The sequence below is a fragment of the Silene latifolia genome, chromosome 11 (genome assembly GCF_048544455.1).
Source record: "Silene latifolia isolate original U9 population chromosome 11, ASM4854445v1, whole genome shotgun sequence".
Taxonomy (NCBI): domain Eukaryota; kingdom Viridiplantae; phylum Streptophyta; class Magnoliopsida; order Caryophyllales; family Caryophyllaceae; genus Silene; species Silene latifolia.
Genome location: NC_133536.1, coordinates 109,403,106 through 109,418,522, shown reverse-complemented (window position 1 = coordinate 109,418,522; position 15,417 = coordinate 109,403,106).

Sequence of the window (15,417 nt, the reverse complement as noted above, 5' to 3'; positions counted from 1 at the left end):
TTACTCCAGTCGCACTCGTACAAAGAAATGAGGAGAAAGGTGACAGTGACTCTGAAGATGAAATTATAGATTTGGATGCAATTGAACAGCAACAGAGTAGTATCAAGCAAACTGGGGACCCTCCCAACCAACCTGTGCCTCATGAATAATATTGGTTTTTGGAATGTGCGGGGTCTTAATAATGTAAATAAACAGAAAGTAGTTAAAATTTTTATGAATAATCAGAAGGTAGGTCTCTTTGGCCTGCTTGAGACTAAAATAAATGGTGGCAATGTGACTAATATAGCTCTCAATCTGTTTGATGGTTGGTGTGTTACAACTAATAGTCATACTCATAAGGGTGGAAGGGTGTGGCTGTTATGACAACCACAATTATTTGAAGTTCATGTTCTGGAGTATAATCCTCAGTTTGTTCATGCTCAGATTACTGTTAAAGTTAGTGGGAAAAGCTTTCTTTTAACTTTGATTTATGCTTTTAATGAGGGGAAGGATAGAATTGACTTGTGGAGGTGTTTGAATAAGTTTGCCACTACCTGCACTGGACCATGGGCTCTAGCTGGAGATTTTAATACTGTTCTAAATCCTGAAGAAAGACTAGGAGGGCAGACTAGAAATGAGGATATGGATGCTTTTGTTGACTACATGAATGCTTGTGGGATGATTGATATACAGGCTACAAGGGCTTTCTATACCTGGACGAATAAGCAAGATGTTGAACATAGAAAATACAGTAGACTGGATAGATTTCTAGTAAATAATGATTGGCTAAGTGTGTATCCAGAAATGGTGGGTCATTTCCATCCTGAAGGACTCCTTGATCACAATCCCTGTGTTGTTTCTAATAAGCAGTTGGCTGCCACAAAGTTTAGGAGCTTCAAATACTTTAATATATGGGGGAGTGCAGCTGGTTTTATTCCTAGGATCAAGGAAGTATGGGATAGTACTGTGAATGGTACAAGAATGTTTTGCATTGTTAAGAAGCTGAAAGGATTAAAGAATGTGTTAAAAGGTCTGAACAAGGAATGCTATTCTGATATTGAAGTCAAGACGAGGAGGCGAATCGATTTTAGCTGAGATTCAGAGTCAAATTATGGGTGACCCTATGAATTCTTCTCTTATCACCAGGGAGAGGGAAGCTATGGAGAATCTTTGAGTTTTGACCAAGGCCAAATATAGTTTTCTGCAACAGAAAGCTAAGATTAAATGGACTGATGATGAGGATATCAATTCAGCTTATTTTCATGCCAGCATAAGGAGAAGGTGCATCAGGAATACTATTATCCAGATTGAGGATCAGCAAGGGAATGTATGTACTGATAGTCAGAGTATTCAGGATGCCTTCTTAGAGTATTATAATGGACTACTTGGTAGTAGAAAGGCAACTGAGCATGTGAGGCCTGCAGTCCTTGAGTTTGGGAAATTTTGTACAGAGGAACACATCTCTATTCTGAATAAGCCAGTGCTTTATGAGGAGGTCAAACAGGTGGTCTTTTCCATTCCTATTGATAAAGCCCCTGGTCCAGATGGATTCTCAAGTGGATTTTTTAGGGACTCCTGGGATTTGGTTGGACGTGATGTGGTTGAGGCTGTTCAAGATTTTTTCAATACAGGTCAACTGTTAACTCAACTGAATGCAACAAACATAAGCTTGATTCCTAAGTGTGAGAGACATACATCAGTTAAACAGTTCAGACCCATTGCCTACTGCAATGTACTTTACAAGGTTATCTCTAAACTTCTATGCAATAGGCTTGCCCTGGTATTGCCTGATCTTATTCATGAAAGTCAAGGGGCTTTTGTACAAGGTAGGTCCATTATTGAGAATGTTCTGATATGCCAGGATATAGTACATCAATACTCTAGGAAAAATGTATCTCCCAGATGCTTATTCAAAGTTGATTTGCAAAAAGCCTATGATACTGTAGAATGGGACTTTGTGGCACAATTGTTGGTTGGACTGAAGTTTCCTACCAAATTTATTGATCTTCTGATGGCTTGCATAACAACTACTTCCTATACCTTGGTCTTGAATGGAAGTAACTTTGGGTATTTCAAGGGTAAGAGGGGACTCAGGCAGGGTGATCCAGTTTCTCCTCTTATTTTTACTATTTGTATGGATTATTTGACAAGGCTCATTGCCTATGCCACAGCCAGATGGCCATTTCATTATCACCCACAGTGCAGAGGAATTAAGCTAACTCACCTCATGTTTGCAGATGATCTTCTGATGTTTTGCAAAGGAGATGCCCCTTCTATTCTCCTCCTTGTTAAAGCTTTCACTTCCTTTTCTAATGCATCAGGTCTGCAGATGAACAATGCAAAGTCAGAAATCTTTTTTAATGGTATGAATGTGGACTTGCAGATGATATTCTATCGATCCACTGGATTTCGGGAAGGAAAAATGCCATTTAGGTATTTAGGGGTTCCAATTCAGCCAGGGAAAGTATCAAAGAAAGAGTGCAGCAGTCTTGTGGAGAAAATGGTGACAAGGATCAGAAGTATTGGTGCTAAAAAGTTATCTTATGCTGGTAGGGTTGTACTTATAAACTTAGTGCTTAACACTTTGTATAACTACTGGGCTGCAATGTTTGTCATTCCTAAAGCTGCTATTAAGAGAGTTGAGGCTATATGCAGGAACTTCCTGTGGGATAGTTCCACTGAATATCATAGAGTTCCTGATGCGTGTCTTTTATATAAGGTTTTCACCTCATTTTTACACGCATTTCTGTGCTTTTTATGTAGCATCTGGCTACAAATACCCCCGAATATTCTACTTTGGCCCGTTTATTGTAATTTGCAGGAATTGACCAAGGAGGAGCTAAATCGAGCCTTAATTGTCCCAATTGTATGCATTCATGGGAAATATGGAGCCGGAGCTTAGGAATTTCACACCTGGAGTACGCATGAGCTGAGCAAAGGGAGAAGCTCAAGTCCTGACGCGCTTATGTAGCTCGATCGAGTCCTTTAGTGCTCGATCGAATGCTTATTACACTCACTATTGGTCGATCGACCAGTTCATGGAGTCGATCGAGGAGGTTCAGCAGGCAGAGCTCGATCGAGAGGATGTCCTAGCTCGATCGAGTGACTTGGACGTCGATCGAGTAATCATCTTGCTCGATCGAGGGGATTTCGTGTGTTTTTGGTTTATTTCCGCCTAATCTTCTATGGGCTTTTGTAATCAGTCCATAGATTAGGTTTAAGATGTTTTTACAAAGATAAGACCGAGGAGTACACTACGTGACTCCCATCTCCTTTACTACGTACATTTCTTTTGTTACTTTGGTCACTGTTCTTTTGGAATTCTACTCTCTACCTTGCTACTCGGAATCGGTATTATCAATTCAATCATTTCTTTATCGTATTTATTGTTTTTAATCCCTTTTCTCTCTTTACCTTATAATCGTTCAATCAATTAGATTATTCATCATGTTTAGTTTTAATTGCTTGGTTATTGTTATTGTTAATCTGACAATTATGAGTAGCTAATTTCCTATGCTAAGACTATAGGGGACCCATGATTTGAAGGGAGAGTAATCGATTCACTAGGTTGATACCGGCACTGTCTTTGTTGTTTAAATGCTACAAATAACTGTAATTGCCTAATTGAGTCGACGCAATTAGACCCTTATCCTTGGTGGACCTTGACCTGGACCGAAAGGTTGGAAGAGGGAGACTAGTAGCGAACAATAGAATATTGCAGCGAGGACGAAAGTTAAACTGTTTACACTTTAGGGTGAATTAAGGACAGAAAGGTGACGTTCGCTACCCCTTAGACCGTACTGCATTAACCTGGGACCTAGATTACTCGACCGGATGATCATGGCAAACCGCTTGTCTTAGCTATTCTCTTTTATCTGTTAAATCCCCTTTTTATTTCTCTTTTCCTTACTCTGTTAGTTTAGAAATCACAATTTTATAACCCCCAAATTGGTTACTTAGACGAGCCTAGTTTTAGCAGTCAATTTCCTACCTCTCTGTGGATTCGACCCGACTTCCCTAGCTATATTAGTTAGTTGGCCAGTTGGTTATTTTTGACAGGTACGCGACAGCCGTGTCAAATTTTGGCGCCGTTGCCGGGGAGGTGGCGCATATTTGTTGCTTTAATTAAGTTTGTCTCTCGTCTCAAGGAATTCATTCCTTGAGACTGATCTCATTTTCGCAAAGCTTTGATTAGTTTTGCAGGTTAATAGTCTATTCGTCAAGATGCCTACGATTACAGAGCATACAGAGCCATGTGGGAGATGCGGTGAAGAAGGGCATGACCTTTACGAATGCACGGCAGGTGTAGAGCGTGCCCTTGCATATAAGAAGTTCAAGCAGGGAGTTCCCTTCTCCCAATTATATGACGAGATAAAGAGCATTTCTGCCCCTTCTGAACCCGTACCACAACCGGTCTCTCCTTCTTCAAGAGAAGCCATTGCCGAATTGAAATCCATCATGTTGAGCAGGTCAGAGCAATCTGATGCTGTTATATCGGAGTTGAGAGAACAAGTCGCGCAGTTAACACTCGCGACAGACCAAACCAAGACTCCTCCAATTTGCGATCCCGTCAGTGCCATGAATTCTCAAAATGACATTATTCATGGAGAGGATGAGGTTTTGGCAGCTGATGATGACTCAGATGACGATCTAGACGAGTTTCTGCAGGAGATGTTTGCTGCATGTGCAGTAACCACTCGATCGAGCAACACAATCACTCGATCGAGCGGTTCTAACCATCCAGTCACTCGATCGAGTGACAATGACGGTCGATCGAGAAGTACAGGACCCCTAGTTGGTCGATCGAGTAATTATGCTGAGGAAGATACTCGATCGAGTGTCAGGTTGGGTCGATCGAATGGAATTCAAGAAGAAACTGGTCGATCGACCAGTAAAGATGTTCGATCCAGTGCATTAAGTGGCGGAATTCCTAATTCAGTATCTAATACTGCCACCGTGTCATCTCCCCCTGCTGTGGAGACGTCACGCGTTGATAAGGGTAAAGGCAAGGTTGCGGGACCACTTATCGCTACCAGGGTACCCTTCCCAAGTCGTCTGAAGGACGCAAGGATCGAGCAACAGTATGGTAAGTTCGTGGACATCGTGAAGAACCTTCAGGTAACTGTCCCTTTTTCTGAACTTGTTACTCAAGTTCCCACTTACGCTAAGTTTATGAAGGATATTGTGACGCGTAAGAGGAATTTGAGCGAATTTGAGACGATTTCATTTATGGAAGAGTCTAGTAACCTACTGTTAAATAAGGCCCCTCCAAAAATGAAGGACCCGGGCAGCTTTTCTATTACCTGTGTCATAGGTGATTTGGTTATCGATAACGCCCTTTGCGATTTAGGTGCCAGTGTTAGTGTCATGCCCCTTCCTGTCTGCAAGAAATTGAAACTGAGTCACTTCAAAGTGACTAACATTACCCTACAGATGGCCGATAGATCTGTTAGGAGACCTTTAGGTGTCTTGGAGGATGTGCCCGTGAAAATAGGCAAGCTTTACATCCCAGTAGATTTCATTGTTTTGAATATAGCTGAGGACACCCGGACCCAGATCATTTTAGGAAGACCGTTCCTTTGTACAAATGGGGCCGTGATTGATGTCGAGACAGGGCGTCGACTCTTGCGAGGGGAGATGACGCTATCACATTCAGTTTGCCCACTACTTTAGCCCACCCAATGATAGAGGACACTTGTTATTCGGTCGATATCATTGATGAGTCTATTTATGACTTCTGGTCGGGTTCTTTTATGAAGGACCCACTAGAAGCTCTCATGCTTTTTGATGAGTGTGCAGGTAGCCCAAAGGACGATGACGCTGCATTGGATTTGCTTGTTGATGATTTGGATGAGCATGAAGGAGAGCAGGTGGAACAAATGATCAGCACTCTTTGCTCCATTGAGGTAAAGGTACCGGAACGTAAGCCTCTCCCTTCTCATCTTAAATATGCTTTTCTAGACGATACGAGCGATATCCGGTCATTGTTAGTGCTAAGCTTAGTGATGATCAGGTGACTTCTTTGTTAGTCAGTACTTAAGAAAAACAGAAAAGCAATGGGCTATTCACTGGATGATATCACGGGGATTAGTCCCGATATTTGTATGCACAGGATAGAGCTGGAGGATGATCACAAACCTTGTAGACAGGGTCAGCGTCGGCTGAACCAGAAGATGCAGGATGTTGTGATGGCTGAGGTAATGAAGCTGCTGGATGCGGGTATTATTTATTCTGTAGGTAATTCTAGATGGGTGAGCCCGGTGACAGGTAGTCCCGAAGAAAGGAGGGACAACCGTAGTTAAGAATGAGAAGAATGAATTAATACCTACCCGAGTAGTGACTGGTTGGCGGATGTGCATAGATTACAGACAGTGAATGAATGCGCCACCAAGAAAGATCACTTTCCCCTTCCTTTTATTGATCAAATGGTAGAAAGGTTAGCTTCTCATAAATTTTTCTCGCTATTTAGATGGGTATTCGGGGTTCTTTCGATCCCTATCCACCCACGATCGAGGCCAAGACTACATTTACCTGTCCTAAGGGTGTTTTTGCGTATCGCAGAATGCCTTTTGGTTTATGCAATGCCCCTGCCACCTTCCAAAGGTGTATGATGGGGATATTTTCAGAGTATATTGAGTCTATCATGGAAGTTTTTATGGATGACTTTAGTGTATATGGAAGTGATTTTTCTAACTGTCTGTCTAACCTTGAGAAAGTGTTGCGTATTTGTATTGAGGTTAATCTTGTCTTTGAATCGGGAGAAGTGCCACTTTATGGTCAACGAGGGAGTTGTCTTAGGGCACTTGGTTTCGATAGGGGAATAGAAGTTGACAAAGCAAAGGTGGAAGTGATTCAAAGAATTACCGCCTCCCGTTAATGTTAAGGGGGTGAGGAGCTTCCTTGGTCACGCTGGCTTTTATCGCCGGTTCATCAAGGATTTCTCCAAAATTGCTAAACCACTTACACAGCTGTTGCTTAAGGATGCCCCTTTTGTGTTTACTGATGCTTGTCTTTCTGCTTTTAACATGTTAAAGCGGGCCTTAGTCTCCGCGCCGATCATACAAACCTCCCAACCGGGACTTGCCGTTCGAGATCATGTGCGACGCGAGTGACTATGCACTAGGAGCGGTGCTAGGCCCGAGGAAAGACAAAGCCTTGAATGCTATTTACTATGCGAGCCGAACTCTGGATGAGGCTCAAGTGAAGTACACTACCACCGAGAAAGAGTCGTTAGTTTGTAGTTTATGCCTTAGAGAAGTTCCGTACTTATTTAGTTGGGTCGGAAGTTCTTTGTTTTTACCGACCATGCAGCTTTGAGGCATCTCCTTGCTAAGAAGGAGGCAAAACCACGGCTCGAGGTGGATACTCCTCCTTCGGGAGTTTGATTTGCGATCAAGGATAAGAAAGGAGCCGAGAACGTTGTAGGCGATCACTTGTCGCGGCTGATGCGACAAGAAGGGGAGGATTCTCTACCCATTGATGATTCTTTCCCTGACGATTCTTTAATTACTCACATATCGTCTATTGTTGACCAGGAACCCTGGTATGCAGATATAGCTAACTTCGTTGTCGGTGGCAAGTCGCGCCCGACCTTTCTTCTCGGCGAAGAAGCGTTTTACGTATAACGCTAAGCGATATACAGGATGACCCTTACTTGTTTAAGGAATGTGCAGACGGTCTCTACAGACGGTGTATTCCGCAGTGGGAGACCAAAATAGTCCTGGAAGGCTGTCACTCCTCTTCATATGGTGGTCACCACGGTCCATCGCGCACCGTGGCTAAGGTACTTCATCCGGTTTTTTTCTTGGCCTTCTTTGTTTCTTGACGCTAAGTCTTTTGTTTCAGCTTGCGATGCATGCCAACGATCAGGGAATATTTCGAAGAGACATGAGATGCCACAAAACGGCATCCTAGAGGTTGAGGTTTTCGATGTCTGGGGCATTGATTTCCAAGGACCGTTCCCGTCCGATAAAAAGGTAACAGTACATTTTAGTAGTCAGTAGACTATGTGTCAAAATGGGTTGAGGCAATTGCTTCACCTCATTGTGATGGTAAGACCGTGATAAAAATGTTCAAAAAGATCATATTCCCCCGCTTTGGTGTCCCTAGGGTCGTCATTAGTGATGGGGGGATGCATTTTAAGGAAAAGAAACTCACTTCCATACTGTCTAGAGTTGGTGTCCAACACCGGCGTGGTTTGGGGTATCATCCCCAAACTAGTGGTCAGGTAGAGGTCTCTAATCGCGAGCTGAAGGAGATCTTGTCTAAAGTAGTTTCTAAATCACGGAAAGACTGGAGTCTTAAGCTAGATGACACATTATGGGCTTATAGAACTGCCTTTAAGACACCAATTGGTGCATCACCTTATAGGCTAGTTTATGGGAAATCGTGTCACTTACCTGTTGAGCTGGAATGTAAGGCCTGGTGGGCAATTCGTGAGCTTAATTATGATCCTAAGTTGTGTGGTCAGAATCGTCTTTTGCAGCTAGATGAATTAGAGGAGTTTAGGCTTAATGCCTATGACAGCTCGCGCATTTACAAGGAAAAGACGAAGAGATGGCATGACAAGAGAATCCTACCTCGGGAGTTTCATGTGGGGCGGAAGGTGTTCTTTGTTTAATGCCCGATTGAGATCAAGCTTTTCTGGCAAGTCAAGTCCGTGGACTGGTCCATACACGGTGACGGGTGTTACCAAATTTGGATCCGTGGAGCTTGAAGATTCCGAGGGTCATAGATTCAAGGTGAATGGCCAATATGTGAAGCATTACTATGAGGCAAGTGAAGCAGACAACCGTGTTGAAGTCTTGCGCTTCGACGAGCTCGACGCGCCGATTACTTGATACCGAAAGGTCGTGCGGGACCTCTTAAACCAGCGCTCTCCGGAGGCAGCCGGACAGATCTTTTGTACTTTTTGTTGAACTATTTGTTTTTCTTTCGCTTTACGTTAAACGTTAGACGCTGCTCTATGAACAATTTTTTGTGCCTCCCTTGCGTTTTTGCGTCCTTTGCAGGTTAAAGTGCTCGATCGAAGGGTTTTTGTGTTCGATCGAGCATTTTCTGATGCGGCTGCTACTCGATCGAGGGGTGATGTCCTCGATCGACCATATCCCTATCCATGCTTACTCGATCGAGTGATTATGTACTCGATCGAGTCCATTCCTGCTACAAAACACTCGATCGACCAGTAAAGGTACTCGATCGAGTAGCTAAGACTTCCAGCCGCTGTTGCTACGTCTACAAGGCCACTGTTGACTTTCTTTGACCTCCCATGTTCATGGTCGGTTTGGGGAGGTCCCGCTATATGATGTTTTGTAAGTTCCCAACTCCACTTCTCCTGTTCCTTTCAGTTTGCATTTCTTTCCCTATTTTTGGTACAATGAGGGCATTGTACGGTTTGGTTTGGGGAGGTATGCATCCATATCTGTGTCTGCATGTTTCTTGCATTTTTACTTGCACGTTTATTTATTTCCGCATGCATTTTCGTTTTAATTACTTCATATAAAAATCATAAAATTCAAAAATTTTCAAAATTTTCATGTTTAAATTGAGTCGGAACGTTTGAACATTGACGCTACTTTTAATCCTTACTTGAGCCTGGCATTTTCTTGACATTTAGCTGGCATGTTTATGTGCATAATCTACGAGTTTTTGTTTCTCTCTTACCTGAACAAATAGACTTGATTCTTTATGTCGGCAAGCTACATTACATTCTGAGGTTAGAGCTTATTAAACTGGTGACATTCATGACCGGTTTCATTTAGGATGTGAGTAGTACTCTCTTTAAGACATGTAACATCAATTTGCATAAGCATGAGTCTAGTCTTCTTAATACCTGTATGCATTCGGTCTGTGGATGGTGACACGTGTTAGGAGAGGCAGTTCCCCTTGTTTCATTCTACCCATGAACCTCACATAGCCAAATTGCCTTTTTGTCCTAACAACTACTTTCTATAATATCTCCTACCCTAGCTGAGCTAGTAACGAGTAGTTTTTGGAATGTGTTATTGCAATATGGTTATTTCATCTGATTTCAGAAGATGGTGGAAGAATTGAAGGGAAAGAAAAGAAAATGTGTTGAATTGAAAAAAAAAACAAAGAAAAAAAAAGGAAAGAAAGCGAACAAAAAAAAAGAGACAGAAAAAATTCAAATGAAAAAAGAGAATGGAAGAAGAAAAAAATGAGAATTACACATTGTTTCACACTCCCATGCCTTATTTATATCCTATGGGGAGTCGACGACTTTTGGTTTTGTGAGTCTAGTGCATAATTTTGCACCGTTTTATCTTGCTGTTATGAGTACGAAGTGGGATGCAGTCTATATTTGGATCCGTTGTTACTAGCCTAGCTTTTAACCCCACATATCCAAATTCATTTTGGCCCCTTCTTACCCATTACCTCACTAACCCAAATGTAAGTCCTCGGCACGTGTCTTGGTCACTAGTATGGTTGGAATGCGTATGTACGGTTGTAGAGACTTTATTCATGTTAACTGCATGCATGTTCTTATAGGTCGAGTTAGGTGAGTGTCTTGCTTTTTCCTATCTTTCACATACATCCTCACCTTGTACCTGATTTTGAGTGACGAGCGACCCGTGAGAGTCCGACATCTTTGAATCTAGCAAGGTCGACGGTTGATAAGCTGAAACATTAATTTAACTCGTTTGCACTTTTCATTGTCACTTTGTCATTTTGTTGCATTAAATTGGTTCTGTGGATTATTGTGTAGCGATGCGTTGATCCCGTTCTATTGTTCACCCTTAGTTGCATTCATATTTGCTTGGGGACAAGCAAAGGTTTGGTTTGGGGAGATTTGATGCGTGTCTTTTATATAAGGTTTTCACCTCATTTTTACACGCATTTCTGTGCTTTTTATGTAGCATCTGGCTACAAATACCCCCGAATATTCTACTTTGGCCCGTTTATTGTAATTTGCAGGAATTGACCAAGGAGGAGCTAAATCGAGCCTTAATTGTCCCAATTGTATGCATTCATGGGAAATATGGAGCCGGAGCTTAGGAATTTCACACCTGGAGTACGCATGAGCTGAGCAAAGGGAGAAGCTCAAGTCCTGACGCGCTTATGTAGCTCGATCGAGTCCTTTAGTGCTCGATCGAATGCTTATTACACTCACTATTGGTCGATCGACCAGTTCATGGAGTCGATCGAGGAGGTTCAGCAGGCAGAGCTCGATCGAGAGGATGTCCTAGCTCGATTGAGTGACTTGGACGTCGATCGAGTAATCATCTTGCTCGATCGAGGGGATTTCGTGTGTTTTTGGTTTATTTCCGCCTAATCTTCTATGGGCTTTTGTAATCAGTCCATAGATTAGGTTTAAGATGTTTTTACAGTATAAGACCGAGGAGTACACTACGTGACTCCCATCTCCTTTACTACGTACATTTCTTTTGTTACTTTGGTCACTGTTCTTTTGGAATTCTACTCTCTACCTTGCTACTCGGAATCGGTATTATCAATTCAATCATTTCTTTATCGTATTTATTGTTTTTAATCCCTTTTCTCTCTTTACCTTATAATCGTTCAATCAATTAGATTATTCATCATGTTTAGTTTTAATTGCTTGGTTATTGTTATTGTTAATCTGACAATTATGAGTAGCTAATTTCCTATGCTAAGACTATAGGGGACCCATGATTTGAAGGGAGAGTAATCGATTCACTAGGTTGATACCGGCACTGTCTTTGTTGTTTAAATGCTACAAATAACTGTAATTGCCTAATTGAGTCGACGCAATTAGACCCTTATCCTTGGTGGACCTTGACCTGGACCGAAAGGTTGGAAGAGGGAGACTAGTAGCGAACAATAGAATATTGCAGCGAGGACGAAAGTTAAACTGTTTACACTTTAGGGTGAATTAAGGACCGAAAGGTGACGTTCGCTACCCCTTAGACCGTACTGCATTAACCTGGGACCTAGATTACTCGACCGGATGATCATGGCGAACCGCTTGTCTTAGCTATTCTCTTTTATCTGTTAAATCCCCTTTTTATTTCTCTTTTCCTTACTCTGTTAGTTTAGAAATCACAATTTTATAACCCCCAAATTGGTTACTTAGACGAGCCTAGTTTTAGCAGTCAATTTCCTACCTCTCTGTGGATTCGACCCGACTTCCCTAGCTATATTAGTTAGTTGGCCAGTTGGTTATTTTTGACAGGTACGCGACAGCCGTGTCAGTTCCTTTAGTGGGTTGGGACAGAGTAACCATGTCAAAATCTGCAGGAGGACTTGGGATTAAAAAAGCCAGCACTTGGAACATTGCTTCAGTTGGAAAACTGGTGAATTGGTTATATGTGAAGGCTGACAGGCTCTGGATTAAATGGATAGATAGTGTTTATCTCAAAGGAACGAACTGGAATGATTATACACCTGCAAATGACTCTACTTGGACTTGGAAGACAATATGTAAGGTGAAGGAGCAGCTTAAGAATGGATTCATTGATAATTGCTGGGCTCCTCATCAAAAAGGTTATACAATTGGCAATGGATATGAATGGCTTATGGGAACAACTCCTACTCAGCATTGGACAAAAATAGTTTGGAATGAATGGAATGTGCCCAAACATTCCTTCAATTCCTAGCTGATAATGCAGGGTGGCCTGAATACTAAAGCTAAACTCTTTACTTATGGATGCTGTCAGGATGACTTGTGTGTCCTATGTGCTGAACAGGCTGAAACTATTGAGCATCTGTTCACTGAATGTAAGTTCAGTTGTCAAGTTCAGAAATATGTTGAATATTGGATTGAACGTCCTTTCCCCACTGATAGTGAGCTGCTGAATGTTTCTGACAGCAGCATGAAATGGAAGGCTCTAGCTATGGTGCTGTCTTGCTACAGGTACACAGTTTGGCTTCAACGTAATCATGCTCGAACTCAGTTCAGTGTTATCAAGCCTGTGATAGTGGCAGAACGGATGAAGATGGTGGTCCAACAACAAATTCGCAGATTTACTGATCGTAGAGGTGGACAAAATGAGTTGGATGCAAGGACTTGGGTTGGTTTCTGTTAATAGAAATGCTTTTGTTTCTATTTGTAGAAAGCTTTTTGGTCATTTTGTAATTGGATAAGTTTTTTTTTTTGAAATATATATATATACACTCACATTTCACCAAAAAAAAAAACATTAGTTGAAACTAATCTTTTAATTCGATTCTCGTTAATATGATCTAATCGACAATGCCAAATGTACGATTCATTTGGATCACTTGATTTTAGTCTCTTGGTTTGTATGTTATAGATGTCATTCTTTGGATTTGAAGTCTCTAGAACATAAATGCCTTTTATAGAAGAGCCTCGGCCTATGACCAAATCATTTCTAGAAATAATATAACAATTGTTTTTAATGGCAAAATTAAAGCCCTCTATGTCTAACATAGCAACTGAAATAATGTTCTTAGAAAGAGAAGGTACATAAAAACAATTATGCAAATACAACTCAAATCCATTTGCCAAAACAAGTACATAAGTACCCTTGAATGTGGCCGCTACCCTAGCTCCATTCCCAAGTCGGAGATCAACATCGCCCTTGTTCAGCTTTTCCACGTTTCTTAGCCCCTGTAAATGATTACAAAGGTGAGAACCGCAACCGGTATCTAATACCCATGTTGTGGTGGAAGTGAAATTTACTTCAATAACATAAATTTCAGAAGGAATTTTACCAAGTGGAATAACAAGTCCATCCCTAATATTTCCCAAATATATGGGGCAATTCCTCATCCAATGTCCCATGCCATGACAATAATGACATTCATCATCAACTTTGGCTCCTTTGGTAGTCCCACTAGCCATCTTTTTTGCATTGTTGAATTTTGTACCTATCTTTCCCTTCCTTTTGAACCATTTCCCTTTAGTTGCAAGAACTTGCTTGCTAGGACTTCCACTAGTTTCGGCATCCCTTTCTTCCAAAGATAAGGATCCCATAGATTTAGTGATATGGTCTACCCGAGACACAATCACAAAAGACCTAGTCATAGTAGGAGGTATGGAGGAAGTAATGAAATTAAGGTTTCCATCGGAACCGATCCCAAAATGAAGCTCTCTAGTAGTATCGAGATTGTTGTTGGAGCAAATTTCGTCAAATAAGTTATGACAAGACTCAATGGTAATTGGTGTTATTGCATGTGTAGGATCCATTGCGATATATATAAACTACAAACATGGAGGTAAAGGAAATATTAACATTTGTCATTTTAATCAAACTTGTAAACACTTTAAACAAGTTTTAGCATTTATATAGTGACCTCTACCCAACTATCATAAATGATTCCGAGATCCAAATTCATATTAACTTGGGCACGGTGAGCCGATTCATCCCTCATTAATATAATTCGGTGGATTAACACTTTAATCGATTCTACTTCTAGAACTCTCGGTCGATAAAAATTATTTTAATATTTATCTTTAGCCCGGAACACATGCGACTACGGTCACGAATACTTCCGTTGAGCTCAATCCAAATTGGGACGAGCGGATTCCTTGCGGGACGCCCGGATTGTTATCCAGGACAGATCCCAGATTTTGAAGTAGCCAGGACGAGCGTATGCTAGTCGGGTCGAGCGTCTGGCTGGAGTAGGACGAGCGGATTCCAAGGAGGATGCTCGGATTCTCTTCCAGGGAGAAATGCCAGATATTGTTATTGTCGGAACGAGCAGATTCTTGATGCGACGACCGTCCAGAACCAGACGAGCGGATTCCCACGAGGATGCTCGGATTGCTTGCCTGAACGAGCGGCTTCCTCAAGGGTCGCTCGGATTGCTCCTGCTTTTCCTTTACTCCGATATGAACATTTCCCACACTTGAATTCTAGTTCCTTCATTCATCAAAATGATTAGTGACCCTCCCTCACTTACTCTCATGGCAAGAATCATGGTTATGATAGAAATGCAATAAAGTTAAAAATACAAGTTAAAGGGATTAGTATATTTACAAGTGGTGGTTTGGAGAGGACTCCACCAAACTCTCCTTTTGATAATATCTTCAAGGAGGAGGAGGCCCGAGGTAGGTGACCTCAACCTCTCCAATGAACGCTCCCTCATAATATGGCTTGAATCTTTGGCCATTGACCTTGAATTTGCTTCCATCTACCGACTTGATCTCAAAGTCTCCATATTTTCCTACCTCGGTGATCACATAAGGACCCATCCATCTAAAGTTCAACTTTATGGGAAAGAGTCGGTATCGGGAATTGAATAGAAGGACTTTATCTCCTTTGTGCAAGGCATTTTGCTTGATTCTCTTGTCGTGAAGTAACTTTGTCCTCTCTTTGTAGATCTTGGCATTCTCATAAGATTGTAGTCCGAATTCCTCCAACTCTTAAATTTGTATCATCCTCTTTTGACCGCTTAATTTGAGACCGAGATTAAGAGCTTTGATTGCCCAAAACGCTTTGTACTCTAACTCAATCGGCAAGTGGCATGTTTTAC